Consider the following 15266-nt stretch of genomic DNA (forward strand, 5'->3'; position numbering starts at 1 on the left):
TTCGAAACCGCCTTGAGTCAGGGGTGTTCAAAAACACCCAAAAAGCAAAAACTGAAAATTTGGTTTATTGGACCTTTTCAAAAAAACTCCAGATTTCACATGTTTTTATAACTAATTTTATTCATACAAAAAAAAAATCCCTAAATTCGTCATCGTCCCTTTTCAGATATTTATACCCTTCTGTCAAAACTTCTTTCACGCACACATCCGAGCAACTCACACACACTACTTTAACCGTGCGCCGATCGCGAGAGCAACTCCTCTCGTCTGATTTGATTTTTCCATCGGCGGCCCCCCACAGAAGAGAGAGCGCCCTGCTGCTTTCGGCTCTCCCGCTCTCCCGCTCTCGCGATTCTGAAATTTCAGCCATATTGAACAAAAGTTTGGCATTTGTGAAGAGTGTCGAACGAAAGTGGCAAACGCGAATCGCGAATTGAAACTGTGGTCGGGGCGGAAAATCCGGATTAAAACGTTGCCCGGAATCGCGCGGAACCGTGTGCCGTGTGCGTGAGTGTGTGTGTGCGTCCCCGGGACCGGATTAGGAGGTCGGAACGCGTGCGGATCGTCGTCTCGGTGGCCCCGCGGATGTCTCAGAGTTGAGGAGTTTTTTTTTTCTTCCTTCGACGGGTGGCCTCCCCCTCCTCCTTCGCGGACGGATTGACCAAATTGCGGATGCTCGGAATCGGCTCCGGGTCTGTCCCGCGTCAGTGCCTTTGGGGAGTGTCCAGCAGCAGCGGCCACGGATTACCAGCGCCGACCTCAGGAGTAGGAGAAAAAAAAGTTGACGAGGTGAAGAGTTCGATTCCAGTCTCAAAGGGAGAGTGAAGAAAAGAAAAAAAAAAGTTGCCTCTGTCAGAAAAAGTGTCCCCCGTGGTTCGCTCGGAAGAAAAAGAAGCTCGCAATCGGTTCTTGGGAGGGTTTTGGAAACGTCGAAATCCGCGATTCCGGATTGTGGAGAAGAAAAAAGGGGCTTCAAAGTGGTTAACCTTTCCGCACCCCAAACCCCAATCAGTCAGCAGGCAACGAAGACACGGGGCCCTGCGGGGAGTGGTGCCTCGTACTGCAAGTGTGTGCCTGTGTGTGTACGCATGTCTGTGTGTGCGTGTGTTCGTGTGTCGCTCACTATATGGAAGGAGTGCGCCGGGGCGACTTATCCGGATTGTGGTGGTGGCCACTGAGGGCCTGGAAATTTTGCTGGTGTCGGCTCCCGGAATTGGATACGGCGTTGGATGCGAACCAGTGGCCGTGATGTGTCTCCTGCCTTGTTGGATTGCGTGCGGATAAGCAAATTCACAGGTTTTTGGGGGCAAGGAAGATTTTGTGAATGAAATCGATGATTCACGCCTTCCCTCACCCCTTGGTGCAAGGTTTGGTGGGGGGATAAGGGAGAAGGGGTCTATGGAAAAGGAAAAAGATGTATTAAAAAATGTTAGTGGATTTTTTAAAATAGCAGTAATTATTATTGAAAAACATAAAAATACAATCAAATAGGCAGTACATCTTAATTTTGCTCTCTTTACTATCGCTAGCGTAAAAAAATAATTTGAAAAGTATTTCAAGAAACATTTATTCAACATCTAAGTACCTTATTTAAAGTTATTGGCACTTACTAGTAGAGAGCCTATATGGAGAGGCTAATTGTCACGCTCAGGGTTCCAAGGTCTTGAGCAACAAGACCTTTCAAGAACAAGGTTGAAATCTATTTATATTTTCTTCAAAAATCGAGATTTACTAACATCACGATCTCTTTAAAACTGTTGTTTGAAATAATTTGATATTTTTGTTTTGTTTTCATGTGTTTGGCTACACAAGAAAAGGGAATCCATCGCCAAATCAGCAGAGACATTTTCTGATGTTAGCCGAAAATGTCTCTAAACCAGTGAAATTATTTGTTAAAACCACCAGCAAATTACTGCCAAAAATATCAGCAGAAAATATAGCAAAGTATTGTGTTTTTTTCTAGCGAATTTCTCTACTAACTATGTATCTGTAAGTGTTAGCTGCAGAAATGAAAGATGTCATTCTATGGAACTAAACATGTTTTTGGAAAAAATGTAAATATGAAGCAATATTTGAGTAACTAAGCTGCATAGTTCAATTGCATTCATTGTTCACATAGTGCTGGTTTTTTTCAAATCTACAATTTCAACGCGTCGGTAATCAAAAAATGAAAGGGATACCCATTTGTTTGCCAATAATCTAATCTAATCTAATCTAATCTAATCGAACACAAGCGCAGCCAGTCCGAAGAAAGCATCCTGGAAGAACTTGTGGTAAGATTACGCCTCAAGTCCTTTCTTGTCAATATTAATGATTACAGTACATCCGAGTTACCCCGAAAATGTATAGCAAAAATTAAAGCGGCCAGGCCTACTGCGTTGCATTAACCGCAAAGACAGATTCTGTGAACGGATCACATTTCACAGAATCATCAGGGGAGGAAGGATGCGTGGACATACCGTACCAAACGCTCCGAATCAGTTGTGGTGTGGTGTGTTAGTGTAAATTTGGCAGATAATAATATTTAGAGGCGGGGGGGTTGGGAGGGGGAGGAAATGAGGATAGGAGAAAGGGAAGGTGGGGGGATACCCATTTGTTTGCCAATAGGTCAAAACAAACAGAATTATGCTTTTAAAATTTTCCCAACAATGTTTCACCCGATGAGAAATTCACTTTGAATTGCGATATCTAGAAACTTTACAGATATTTATCCTTTGTTTATATGTCACAGCTTCCAACACTGTTTATCTTCATGTTTACATTATTAAATTGGCAAAACAAGTTAATCCAGTACAGAAAACCGCTGGTCCAGCAAAAAATCCTCTGATACCAGCGAATTATATCTGCCAAAACCAACAGAAAAATCTTCTGGATAATGTTGGAAGTCGGCGTCTTTTCCCGATCCTGCGAAAAATATTGCTGATTCTAGCGATTTTTCTGCAGGCTAAGAAAATGACGATTTCTCGGATTAGTTTTCAAAAAGACCTAAGAGCCATTGGTAAACAAAGCCTTTTTTGCAACGGCACTCGACCTATTAACGAAAAAACAATTCCAAAAATATTTGAGATTGTTCATCTGCATGTCCTTCAAGTGCTCTAACTTAAAAATAAATGAAATTTCGTTTCAATTTGGATAAAAATAAAATTAGTGTCGGAGGTCACGGTGACTCTTACAGTTTTTTGAAACTCACCCGAGATGTTTTCACTAGTTTAAGGATAATTCACAACCAATGTGACCTTTTGAAAAAGTAAGCGATTTATCGCGTTTTGATATTGACTTTAAAGACCCCCGGGTCTTTTGTGGGCTCTGTTGCAAGTTTCTGCTCATTTCTAGGCGTTCGAAGGTTAAGTGTGGTGAGTCACCCAAACCTTCTTTTACGCAAATGGACCGACGTTTTACTTCCCCATCCGTTAGAAGGCCAGGAGTATAAGACGGGAATCGAACCCGCGCCCCATAGTAACTAAGAGATCGGCAGCCCAAGCCGCTATCCACCGCGCCACGAGACCCTCATGGTCCCACAAGACCCTAGTCAATATTACCGTAAACCGGGGTGACTTTGATAGGATTTCAATTTGTTTTTAGAATATTTTCCAACAGGTAAGGTTTTTCTCAAGATTATTATTTTTAAAACATGTACTGGGGTAGGCCACACAAAGTCCATGCACTATTTTGGAAAAAAAAAGTTTTTTCAATAGTGTTTAGAAAAATAGTTACGTTAAAAATTCTTGGTTTTAATTCCGGGGTGACTTTGATAGTCATAGTTTTTCTTGTTAAAATCATATTTAAGATGTTCAAACTTTATTTGTACGTTAAATGTACCATCACTAAAGTAGCTGATATAGTTTGTAAGAAAAATGTTTATATTAAGTCAACTAAGTTTATAAGCTTTTTAACAAAATACATATAAATTTTAGGTAAAATTGTCAAAAAGTCGGAATTTTGCCTGAAATTTATTAAAAATAGTTTTGTTTATAAAATTATCGATTTATATTGCATTTTATACTGAATTCGAAGCACGAATCACAAGTTTTCACATTTTACATGAAATTTGTTCAACTGAATTTGCCTATAAAGTTGGTGATTTATTTAAATTGTGTTTCAAAAACACATATTATTTATTATTTACAAACTTTTTTAACCTTCTCCTAGTGGAAAATTGTCCAAAGAATCCGAAAATGCATTCCGTTTTCCGATTAAAAATCATGTTCATTGAGAAAATCATGACACTTTGAGAAGTTTAAAATAATGACTTTCATCCACATTTTCTTAACTCTAGTTAACTAACTTTATAAACTTTTCAAAAATTTATGAAAAGTTCTTCATGAGGTACTTTGAACACTTCTCTACCACGGTCAGTATGTTTCTGAACCATTCCTTACGTATTTTAATTGTACTCTTCATTTTGCGGAAAAATCGCAAACCTATCAAAGTCACCCCGGCTATCAAAATCACCCCGTTTTACGGTACTTCAAAAGTTATGCTTAAAAAACGATTTTATCTAAACTTCAAGAGATTGTAAAAAGGGTGGTTTTTGTAAGAATGGAATGCATTTTAAGAAAGGTATTACAAAGACTTTTCCAACGAGCCTAAATGGTTGATGATCTGACAACCTTATCAAAAGTTATAACCACTTAAGTGTTATTTCTACACTTTTTAGAGGCCGGTTCTCACATATGTTGATGAAAACGTTGTCCGGATCGTCGTTGGATGGGTAATCAAGAGATCTTTCCAAAGAGTTCAAAAGATTGAAAATCTGACAACTCTATCAATAGTTATAAGTACTTTAGTGTTTGTAATGCAGTTTTTTTAAGCCAAATCATAGATATTTTGATAAAAATAAGTGTTATGTATACACTTTTTTGAAGCTGTGTAGTGTATTCACTTTATGAATGTGAGGAAGGCATCAACCATCTAAAGGTGGATTAAGTAACGTTTTTTTTACATTAAAGTGGAAGAAATTAGCACAAAATGTTCAAATATTTCTAAAGTCATTTTAGTTAATATTTAATTCATTTCATGGTTCAAAATGATTTTTTACGGATTTTGCAATTTCTCAAGTTTTTCTCAATGAAACTTAATTATGTTCATAGGGTTGTGTAGAGAACATCTTAAAAAAAACGCGGAATCGGTTTTCTAGACAATTTTTCATAAAAGTTTCGATATTGATCATTGTCCAAACTAAGTTCTATCCTGGTGAAGTTACAGCGGTGTTGAAAGTAAAAAGTTGTAAAACATGGGTTTTGGCCATTTCTATATGACAGTCTTGATTTTTAAGCCTCGAAAATATGTTTACCGGAAAGTTCGTCCCATAAGTTTTCTATAAGTTTGAAATGGACAGCTTTTCTACAACTCAGTTAGGGTGATTATTATTTATTCAAGATAGGTGAACAAAATGAATAAACCGCTCGTAATTTCTAAATAACTTAAATGATATTTGCTGATTTTGCTTGATTTTGCTTTTTGGGTGTTTTTGAAACCGCCTTGAGTCAGGGGTATTAAAAAACACCCAAAAAGCAAAAACTGAAAATTTGGTTTATTGGACCTTTTCAAAAAAAAACTCCAGACGTGAAGTTTTTTGAACATTTTTAAAATAAAATAAACCAGCTTCTAGGGACACTCTTTTGACTTTTTTCCCGAATTTTCATTGTTATGACAGAGTGGGCCCTACATACCGCTCTGACTATTTCGGAATTATTGTTTTTTTTTGAACCTGTAAGTTGTTTTGACAATGTGCTTTTAAAAGCTTTTAAAAAGCCCGGAATGTACCAAAAACCACGGCCAATTACTTCCCAGCGGTAGATTTCGCGATCAAGTCTTTCGTGTCTATCTTGACATCCAAACCGTCAGTTTGTTCGGGGCCGAAAATGACGTCAGTTCATCAGACCGTGAAGTGATTTTTCATCTATATAATTTCTCAATGAATATATGGATTGTATGTTTAATTAGCACATACCTTAAACAATTGAACTTTTGATTTTGTCTTTTGCTGCAATGCATTGACATTTCGCTGGCCTTGATCATCTGTATGATTTAAACTTACCGCTTTTCAAGCTTAGTATAATGAACCTCATTTCCTAAAATTTGAACTTACTTTCGTATGTTGAATATTGAAATGATAATAATAAATCATTAGTTACTGCGATAAACTTGTTCAGATTCCTACTGCTATACAATTCACATACTTCTCCAGTCGTTTCGGAATCCAATTTGTAATCGCTTCTAAGTTTAGTCATGTCCAAACTTTCGATCCATTGATACGAACGCGAACAGTTGTGAGGCATTTCCGCCAGGCCAAAATTCGGCGGCCACTATCATGCGATGTGTTTGCAAGTGCTGCTGCTCATGAAATAATGTAGAAAACAATTGGAGCTGATATAATCGATCATTTCAAATCCTGCGCCTACTTATCTGAAACTTGGCTGTTAGTCTGGTTATTGTGACTGTTTATTGTTCGCCGTATCACGTGAAATGTATAATTATGGAGAGATTTGATTCCTCCGCAATTGTTTTGATTCCATTTATAAAGGTTATTTTTTATTTCGTGTATCGGAATCGGACGAAATGATAGAAAACAAATACTTGACGTGTTTTACAAATACCTAATGAAAATAATATTATATCTTATTCTTCATATTATTTACTCAAAACGTTTTTTTGGCAACAATTAAACTAATTAATGGTAAACTTAAACGTTTTAGACACATTTTGCCGTGACGTTACAACGGTTTGACTTTTCTTTTCAGTTTTTTTGCTATATCTCGGAAATTTCAAAGGAAACACCTGAATATTTTTAAAGATTCTAAAAGTACGTTTAATATGCCATAAGAATCAGCATTGGGCTATGGATTTAACGTTTTGGTTGCTGTTCTACGAGCGAATGTGTAGCGTGACGTTACAACGGTGGAGAATTTTGTTTCTTCAATATTTTTTTTAGAAAAGGCTGTGATTCTGCTCTGATAATCATCTTAAACTAGGCTTTTTTTAAGTTCAAATTACGCAATTTCACGGCTCCCTATATTGGAATTTTTCACCTACCTCAAGATTTGAGGTAAGGCTCGATTGTTCTTTTCTTTTTTATGTTTTGGCTTCCTTACAGTATGTGAAAAAAGTATTTACACCCCTTGGACACTGAAACATGTAAACAATCTAAAATTTTACAGAAACCTAGTACTACGTTTTGTTCAGAAACTCATGCCAGACATTTTGCTACAAAAAGCTCATGAAAAGATGTTTTCTATAAAAAGTTATATAACAAATACTATTACAGAAATCAAAAAGGTGCAAAAAAAGTTTGAAGATCTTTCGAAAAAATTAACATAAATAAAGTTATTTGTTGACAAATCACCATAAATCCATTCTCCCAACTCCAAATAGGCATCCTTGACTGATTAAAAAAGTAATTTGGATTGAATATTAGGTTTACTAAATACTAAGTATAAATGTTTGTATAACTCTGGAAATTTTATATAAAACTTATCTAAACTTAATTTTGCAAACTTTTAATTTAACGAAATGTCATTATATTACCATAGAATTGCTAAATAAACATTCTGGAGTTGGTATAACACCGTTTTGGGGGTCTTTGTATCGATAGAATAGATTTTTCGTTAGAATTTCGTACCAACCCGGAATTACGTCGTCGGAAAATCCACCGGCATCCGAACCGGTCCACAATTCACAAGTCAACCTATGTGGCATCGGAAAGGGCATAAAATTTCCGATCTTTTGATACCCATACATCTAGGTTTTCTATAAAACCCACGTTTCTAAATACTTAGGCAAAAACGTTGTTATGGTTTCATTTGAGCAACCTGCCAAAAATGTATGGAATTTCGTAATTTTTTTTTTCATGCAACAAACATACTTTTTGTCCAGGTATTCAAACACGTGGGCAATTTTATGGTAATATATTGACATTTAGTTGAATTAAAAGTTTGCAAAATTAAGTTTAGATAAGTTTTATATAGAATTTCCAGAGTTATATAAACTTTTATACTAAGTTGTTAGTAAACTTTATATTCAATCCAAATTAGTTTTTTATTCAGTCAAGGATGCCTTTTTAGAGTTGGGAGACTGGATTTATGGTGATTTGCCAACAAATAACTTTATTTATGTTAATTTTTCGAAAGGTGTACAAACTTTTTTTGCACCCTTTTGATTTCTGTAATAGTATTTGTTATATAACTTTTTATAGAAATCATCTTTTCATGAGCCTTTTGTAGCAAAATGTTCGGCATGAGTTTCTGAACAAAACGTAGTACTAGGTTTCTGTAAAATTTTAGATTGTTTACATGTTTCATCACAAAATGTGCATAGTGCCCAAGGGGTGAAAATACTTTTTTTTACATACTGTATATGGTGCCCTATAAAATCACTTGGAAATTAGCCAAAAAATGTCACAGCATTTTTTTAAACGTAAAGTTGACTGCTGAACTGTTTTTGAAAAAAAAAAGTTAAGCTGTGTACATTTTGTAACGTAACAACGCAGACTTTAAAAAAAGGGTATTCTGCTTGCGTTGTAACGTCACGGAAATTTTCAATGCTGCATCTTTGCGAAAAAATGACCAATATTGATCTACCCAGTTGAATTTGTCGGGAAATTTATCCTGTTTTCAGCTACGATCAGCTTTGGAAAAACGGTTCCTGACCACCGGAAATATTTCGGGTTTCCCGAGGCGGGTTTGGGGTGTTTTTCGGTTTATTGCAGTTTTTACTTCACTTGAATCAAAAGTCAAGGTTATAAATCTTTGAGTGTTTGTAAAAGTTGGTTTACAAGCCTTAAGGCTCTAGAAGGCATTATCCCCAATTGACCATTTGGCGGCCATGTTTGTTTAAAAAAAAATGGTTTCTTTGTGTTGTTTGTAGAAGCATTTTACATAGAGTGATTAGTTTTTCATTGAAATTTACTATTTCTGGACCCTGAATTCAAAACCATCATTGACAGTCATTGCCCCAAAAGTGAAGGACACCATCTACCAACTTATCAAGCAAAACAATGCCAAAGGGCCGTTGTGGGTTTGTAAACAAAGAGTGTGTCCTGTTCACGCTAAAGGATGTTTACATCTGGCATGAAAGGGATACACTCTTTGTTTACAAACCCACAACGGCCCTTTGGCATTGTTTTGCTAGTTATAAAGAATCCAATCACCTGATCTATTTCGCCATTAACGTGAAGACTTCCATCATTGTCATGATTTTTCGTTCAAAGATATAAATTTTGCACCGCTTTCAATATTTTGACAAAATTCCTTCAACAAGTTGTTTAGAATAGTGCCCTACACATGCTGATTCTTTTTGGTAACGATTATCCCATTCCTTATAATGTTATGGAAATCGCCATTAATCAATGATTGCCAATTATGACGTCAATGATTGTACCTCTAAATTATATAAATTTTTGAACGCATTTGATTTAGATTGATTTTTTTCAGTGGCTTAAATAACACAACTCCCGGCACATGCTGATTTCTTTGGTGCTAAAATTCTTTAAATTGAATTTAATACAGAATATTTTATAGTGATGATCAATTTTCTTCGAAATTGATCAACGGCTTCACCTTAAATTAAGTTTTAAAATTTTCCACTGGTATACTACCCCGTTTAATGTGTCTATAAAAGTCTCGATTTGTTGCTCTTAGTGGTAACCTTTTTTCAACACCAAAAATTATAATGCTTTAAAAGAGCTTACTTACGTTATCCTCAAGCAGAACTGCCAATTCAAATAAAATACTGATTGAATTCAATAAACAGATTTCGGTAGATTCGTGGTAGATTTTGAAGTAATAATTTGTTAGCATCAAACTGATCATCCCTGGGCTTTGTCATAATGAGTGTCATAGGTTTGATGCTTGTTTGGCAAAGAGTATGATTTGATTCGATGTGGAATTAAAATCGAAGTGTTCAGTATATTGCTGAAGCTTCCATTTTTACACATGGACACCACTTCATGCTGCGAGAACCCACTTTGGCGTAGTCTCAGGGCTTAATCGATGGCCGGTAAGCTGTCATCGAGACAAGGAGGTTCTCTGATAGTGGAAATATCACATTTGTACAATGAACCGCTACATATGTGATTTTTCCCTATCTTAATGTGGGTGTCAGGTTAGGATGCGGGTTTAGAAAAATAGTGATTGTAGAATTTAGGATTTTAACTATAAATATCAACTTTTTATACTTTGCCTTTAGTTATTTAGGGACAAAATTAGTAACAGTGAATTTAGTAATTCTATCAGAATCGGTGATTTTCATTCAAGTAGCATAAAAACCATTCTGATTTGTCAAAATTTCCATGGAGTCTCGATCAATCAATAGTGAAATGATATCGGACTAAATTCGTTGATTTGTTGAATTAACGGTTGTCGGATTATGATTGTATCGACCATTGTTGCGTATCGAGGATCTACTGGAATTCTGACGAACAAATGGTCGTCTCTTTCAATTCACGACTTGTAAAATCTCAACTTTTTTTTTTGTTTTTTTTTTGGTTAATAATTAAAATGTCGGGGATTTGAGATAAGAGTAGCTTTCGGATAGGTTGCTTTAAATCTTGTATTCAATTCAAGTTAGGTAGTTATCCGCAAATGAATATTTGGACTAATATGAATAATTGAACATTTTGGACTTATGAATAACACACAACTGTGCATTTATTCTAGAGTCAGATCCATACAGCGTCAGTGTTTATTTGGTCGAAGTGTACTAATTCATTGGCAGATCTGATTCTAGTTGTAATGTACGACAAGACTACTGACGGACGTGACAGGACGAGGGCCCAGTTTAGAGGTTTCGACATCAACGATGTGCGGCTGGATCACCCTCCCAAAAAAAAAAAAAAAAAAAAAAAAAAAAAAAAAAATATTTGTTAGCATCAAACTGATCATACAAAAAACATTGGTTGAAAAGTATTTTTTGACAGTTCGACGCCATTATTTCAAGACAATCTATCTTGGTAAATTAAAATCACTTCAACAATACGGCTAAATATGGTATAAAGCGACCAAATTTGGTTTGAATGGAAATTTAACAAAATTAAATAAAGTTTATTCTACAAATTTTCAAAAAATTGTGCAATAGTTGCACTTAAATTTCTGGAATTTACCAGGAAATTTAAAAATTTCCCGGGAAACACTATGGTAGTAATTTGAAAGGAAAAAAACAGCAGCATTAAGTTGCTGGTTTTAATTTTGCGCATCTGCTGATTTTGGCAAATATATTAGTTGGTTTAACACATCTTTTTAAATACAGCAAAATTGCAATGACTTGTTAACTATCAGCTTTGATTATATTTGCTTTAATAGGAATTTTTCTCCTTTTTTATAGATCGCATTGATGTTCTGAAGCTCGTGCATTCTATTTTAATTACAATTGTTATTACTATTACTATCTCTACTATCATTACTACTATTACTACTACGACAAAACTAGACCCCCTTCTCGGAGACCGGAAGAACCGTTTCCCCCAATGTTTCCACGGAACAATTTCTCCCTTTCCAAACCTTCAGCTACCGACTCTTTGCCGCAAACTCCACAGTCTCCACCAGTGTACCTTTTTTCTGCCCCATCTATGTTAGTTGTAAGCCTGTGTGAGTGTTTTCGCTCGTATGTATTGGAGAAGAAAATTTTCTCCACAGTCCAATCATTTGGCAACTCTCGCATCAGCACAGAAACTTGTGGCGGAACGTCAAATAGACACCCGCCGATGTTGTGCCGTTGTTGTTGCCCTCTCGTCTCCCACGGAGCAGACACTCGGATGTTCTTGCTCCCAAATTCTCGCAGAGCTCTCTACTCCCAAAAAAAAAAAAGAAAAAAGAAAGGCGAGCTGCTGCTGCTCCCTGCTCACCGACGACGACCAGCGCTCGCCGAACAATCGGTGTTCCAGGATGAGTGACGGCCACTTGCAACGACCTGCTGGGATAGTGTTTTGTTTTGTGGTGCACAATGGACCCCTGTGAGGGCCAGCTAGTGGTCCGCGGACGCCGCAGTGGCCGGTCCCCGTAGGGACGATGGAGTTGACACGTGCGCGGTAACTACGACGCGAGTCCCGAAGATTCATTCTTGTGTGTGGTGTAGCCGATACTCGCATTTTGGGCACCCTCGAAAAAGTGCGAAATCGAAGAACCTGGGAGGAGGTTTTTTCACAGAGTTCTTCAGCACCACCACCATCAGCCGCTCTCGCCCCCTCTTGGGTGGTGAAAATTTTGGGAGCGGCAGGAAGGAATACACTGCCGCCACCGTGCCGTCAAGAAGAATCTGCTCCAAGGGAGAGAGCGAAAATGAGCACGAGAGAGAGTGCTGATGAAAAGTGTGCCCAAGTGTGTGTGTTTGGTTGGGTGTCTGTTTGTGTGATGGGGGGATAAGGAACCACCACCGGAGTGATCGAACCGACCATCAACACCGGGGAGACATGGATGTGGATTGTCGTTGTTGTCGATGTTGTCGGCACAGGATCCAGGAATCATGCTGCTGTAGCCAAGTGGATATGTTTGGAGCCGACTGTGGATTACCTCATGGGATGATTGGCTGAGCATATTCAGTGGAAAGGGTTTGACGAAGGAAGATGTCTTGAACAATTTTCGGAAGGATTAAGTGTCAATACTTAGTGGAAAAGAGATCGTCGTTCAGTGATGATAATTTAAGATCCGGTGTAAAGTTATGTGATACGAAAAAGTTGAATAATCAGAAAAAGCCACTGCTGCCATGTTTAGCAACCCAGACAAAAACAAGTTTTCGGCACAAGAAGCCTAAGTATTTATGAAGTAGAGACATAACTAGGCCTACGTAATTATGTTGGTTCAAATAAATACACAGATCTCTACATTGAAATTTTCTGCAGGCAACCAATCTGTTGGGTTGTAAACAATCTACGTGCAATATCAATTTTATAATCCGCATTGCCCTAAGTCAGATAGTTTTGGAAATATTCCCATGCCAGAACATTCTTTGAACAATAATGTTGCTGGAAAATTTTATGCAATCCCGGTGCTACAGTGCGCGTTTTAGTTTAAAAATCATTTTTTCGGTTTATACCCTTAAGCGCCAAAATGTCTGTAAAGTTTTGTTTTTTTATTTGTTTATCCCAAAACCAATAGGCCCTAGCTCAGAATATGAATCTGAGTTTTTGAGGTGTAATTTAGACTGGCTTTTTACGAGTGATTAAGAGCTTTTCGTCAGTATGAAAGACAAAAAATAATTAACATCTTACTAACAAAACATTAATAAAACATTTGAAAACAACATCCAGAAATAATTCATGGCCCATACTGTATTAGAGTGTCCAATTTCCCGTCAAGGGAATTCCCGGGATTTCCCGAAAAAATAAATAACAAATTTCCCGGGAATTCCCGAAATTCAAGCGGAAGTAATCATTTTCTAAATTTTTTTGGACTGCTTTTTGAAAATGCTCTGAAAAAAATAAGAAAACATGATTTTGTTCAATGAAATGTATTGTTTGGTTTATATATAATTAATCAGATTATCAGAAATAATGATCTCAGAATTATTTCTGATAATATTAATTTTTAAAGCAACTGGGAATAGATCTTGCTTAATGAGTATAAAATTATCACAATTAGACAATTTTTTAATAGATTGATGTTATTTCATCACAACATTGTTAACTCCTTATCTCCAAATTATAATTGAGATTTTTTTTACGTTTTTGTTTAACATGATCAAATGAGATGAAAATCGAATTTGTGCAAAAAGAATTAATTCAATTGGTTGAATACCTAGTACTAAAGAAATTACATTTTGAAGTAAAAGAATTATAGAGCACTGGTGCAATTACAGGTGTTAGAGGGTTAAATGTGAAAAAATAGAAGACTTTTTATGGAATGATGGTAATTTATCGTATAATTTAAATTATGTTGCATAATAATACAAAAAAAAATCATTGAAAAATTACTTTCTATTGTTTGTTCTCAAAAAATGCAAAAAATATATTCAAAGCTCGCTTCAAATATTTAAAAATATAGGGTTGTTCGGAGTAAAACCAACACTTAAAAGCTTTACCATTTGTTCAAGAGCAGAAACCAGTATTTGTCATGAAAAACATAATTTCTGCATGTTATGATTGTGGATTATGGATTAATTTTACTAACAGTTTTGATAGAAAATATTTCTCATCAAAAAATACCAAAATACATTTTCTTGTAGTCGAATGATTTTTTACATGCAGTCAAGCTGCTAATTGATCTTCACACTTATTTTAACCATAATGTTGATGTCCTATACAATTTTGTTGCATAATATTATTAAAAACCAAGATCATAAAAATTTTCCCGGGATTTCCCGGGAAATTGGCTGAAAATTTCCCGTTTCCCGGAAAATTAGTAACCCTGGGAAATTGGACGCTCTGTACAGTATGTAAACAAAGTATTTACACCCCTTGGGCACTATGCACATTTTGTGAAGAAACATGCAAATAATTTAAAATTTTACAGAAACCTAGTACTACGTTTTGTTCAGAAACTCATGCCGAACATTTTGCTATAAAAAGATCATGAAAAGATGATTTCCATATAAAAAAATTATAACAAATACTATTACAGAAATCAAAAAAGGTGCTAAAAAGTTTGTACACCTTTCGAAAAATTAACATAAATAATGTTATTTGTTAAAAAATCACCATAAATCCATTCTCCCAACTCCAAATAGGCATCCTTGACTGATTAAAAAAATAATTTGGATTGAATATAAAGTTAACTAATTACTTAGTATAAAAGTTTATATAACTTTGGAAATTTTATATAAGGGTAATTCTCTACCAACTCACACGAAATCGGGAAAAGTTGCCCCGACCCCTCTTCGATTTACGTGAAACTTTGTCCTAAGGGGTAGCTTTTGTCCCTGATCACGAATCCGAGGTCTGTTTTTTGATAGCTCGTGACGGAGGGGCGGTACGACCCCTTCCATTTTTGAGCATACGAAAAAAGAGGTGTTTTTCAATAATTTGCTGCCTGAAACGGTGATGAGATAGAAATTTGGTGTCAAAGGGACTTTTATGTAAAATTAGACGCCCGATTTGATGGCGTACTCAGAATTCCGAATAAACGTATTTTTCATCGAAAAAAACACTAAAAAAGTTTTAAAAATTCTCCCCTTTTCCGTTACTCGACTGTAAAAAATTTTGGAACATGTCATCTTATGGGAAATTTAATGTACTATTCGAATCTACATTGACCCAGGAGGGTAATTTTTTCATTTAGAACAAAATATTTCATTTTAAAATTTCGTGTATTTTTCTAACTTTGCAGGGTTATTTTTTA

At 36.0% G+C, this 15266-nt stretch overlaps 1 protein-coding gene across 2 annotated transcripts in view; it reads left to right on the forward strand.

Moving 5' to 3' along the window:
* The first annotated feature begins 365 nt into the window (after positions 1-365).
* LOC6043370 (guanine nucleotide-binding protein G(q) subunit alpha) overlaps positions 366-15266 on the forward strand; it is a 67189-nt gene continuing 52288 nt past the window's right edge. The window contains exon 1 of one of the 2 annotated variants that reach the window (XM_038265231.1): positions 366-789. The gene's annotated coding sequence lies outside the window, so the exon portion shown is untranslated. Of the gene's footprint in view, positions 790-11867; positions 12023-15266 lie in introns of those variants that run through there. The other variant, XM_038265232.1, reaches the window with a different exon arrangement.

Source organism: Culex quinquefasciatus, chromosome 3, assembly GCF_015732765.1.
Source record: "Culex quinquefasciatus strain JHB chromosome 3, VPISU_Cqui_1.0_pri_paternal, whole genome shotgun sequence".
Classification (NCBI taxonomy): domain Eukaryota; kingdom Metazoa; phylum Arthropoda; class Insecta; order Diptera; family Culicidae; genus Culex; species Culex quinquefasciatus.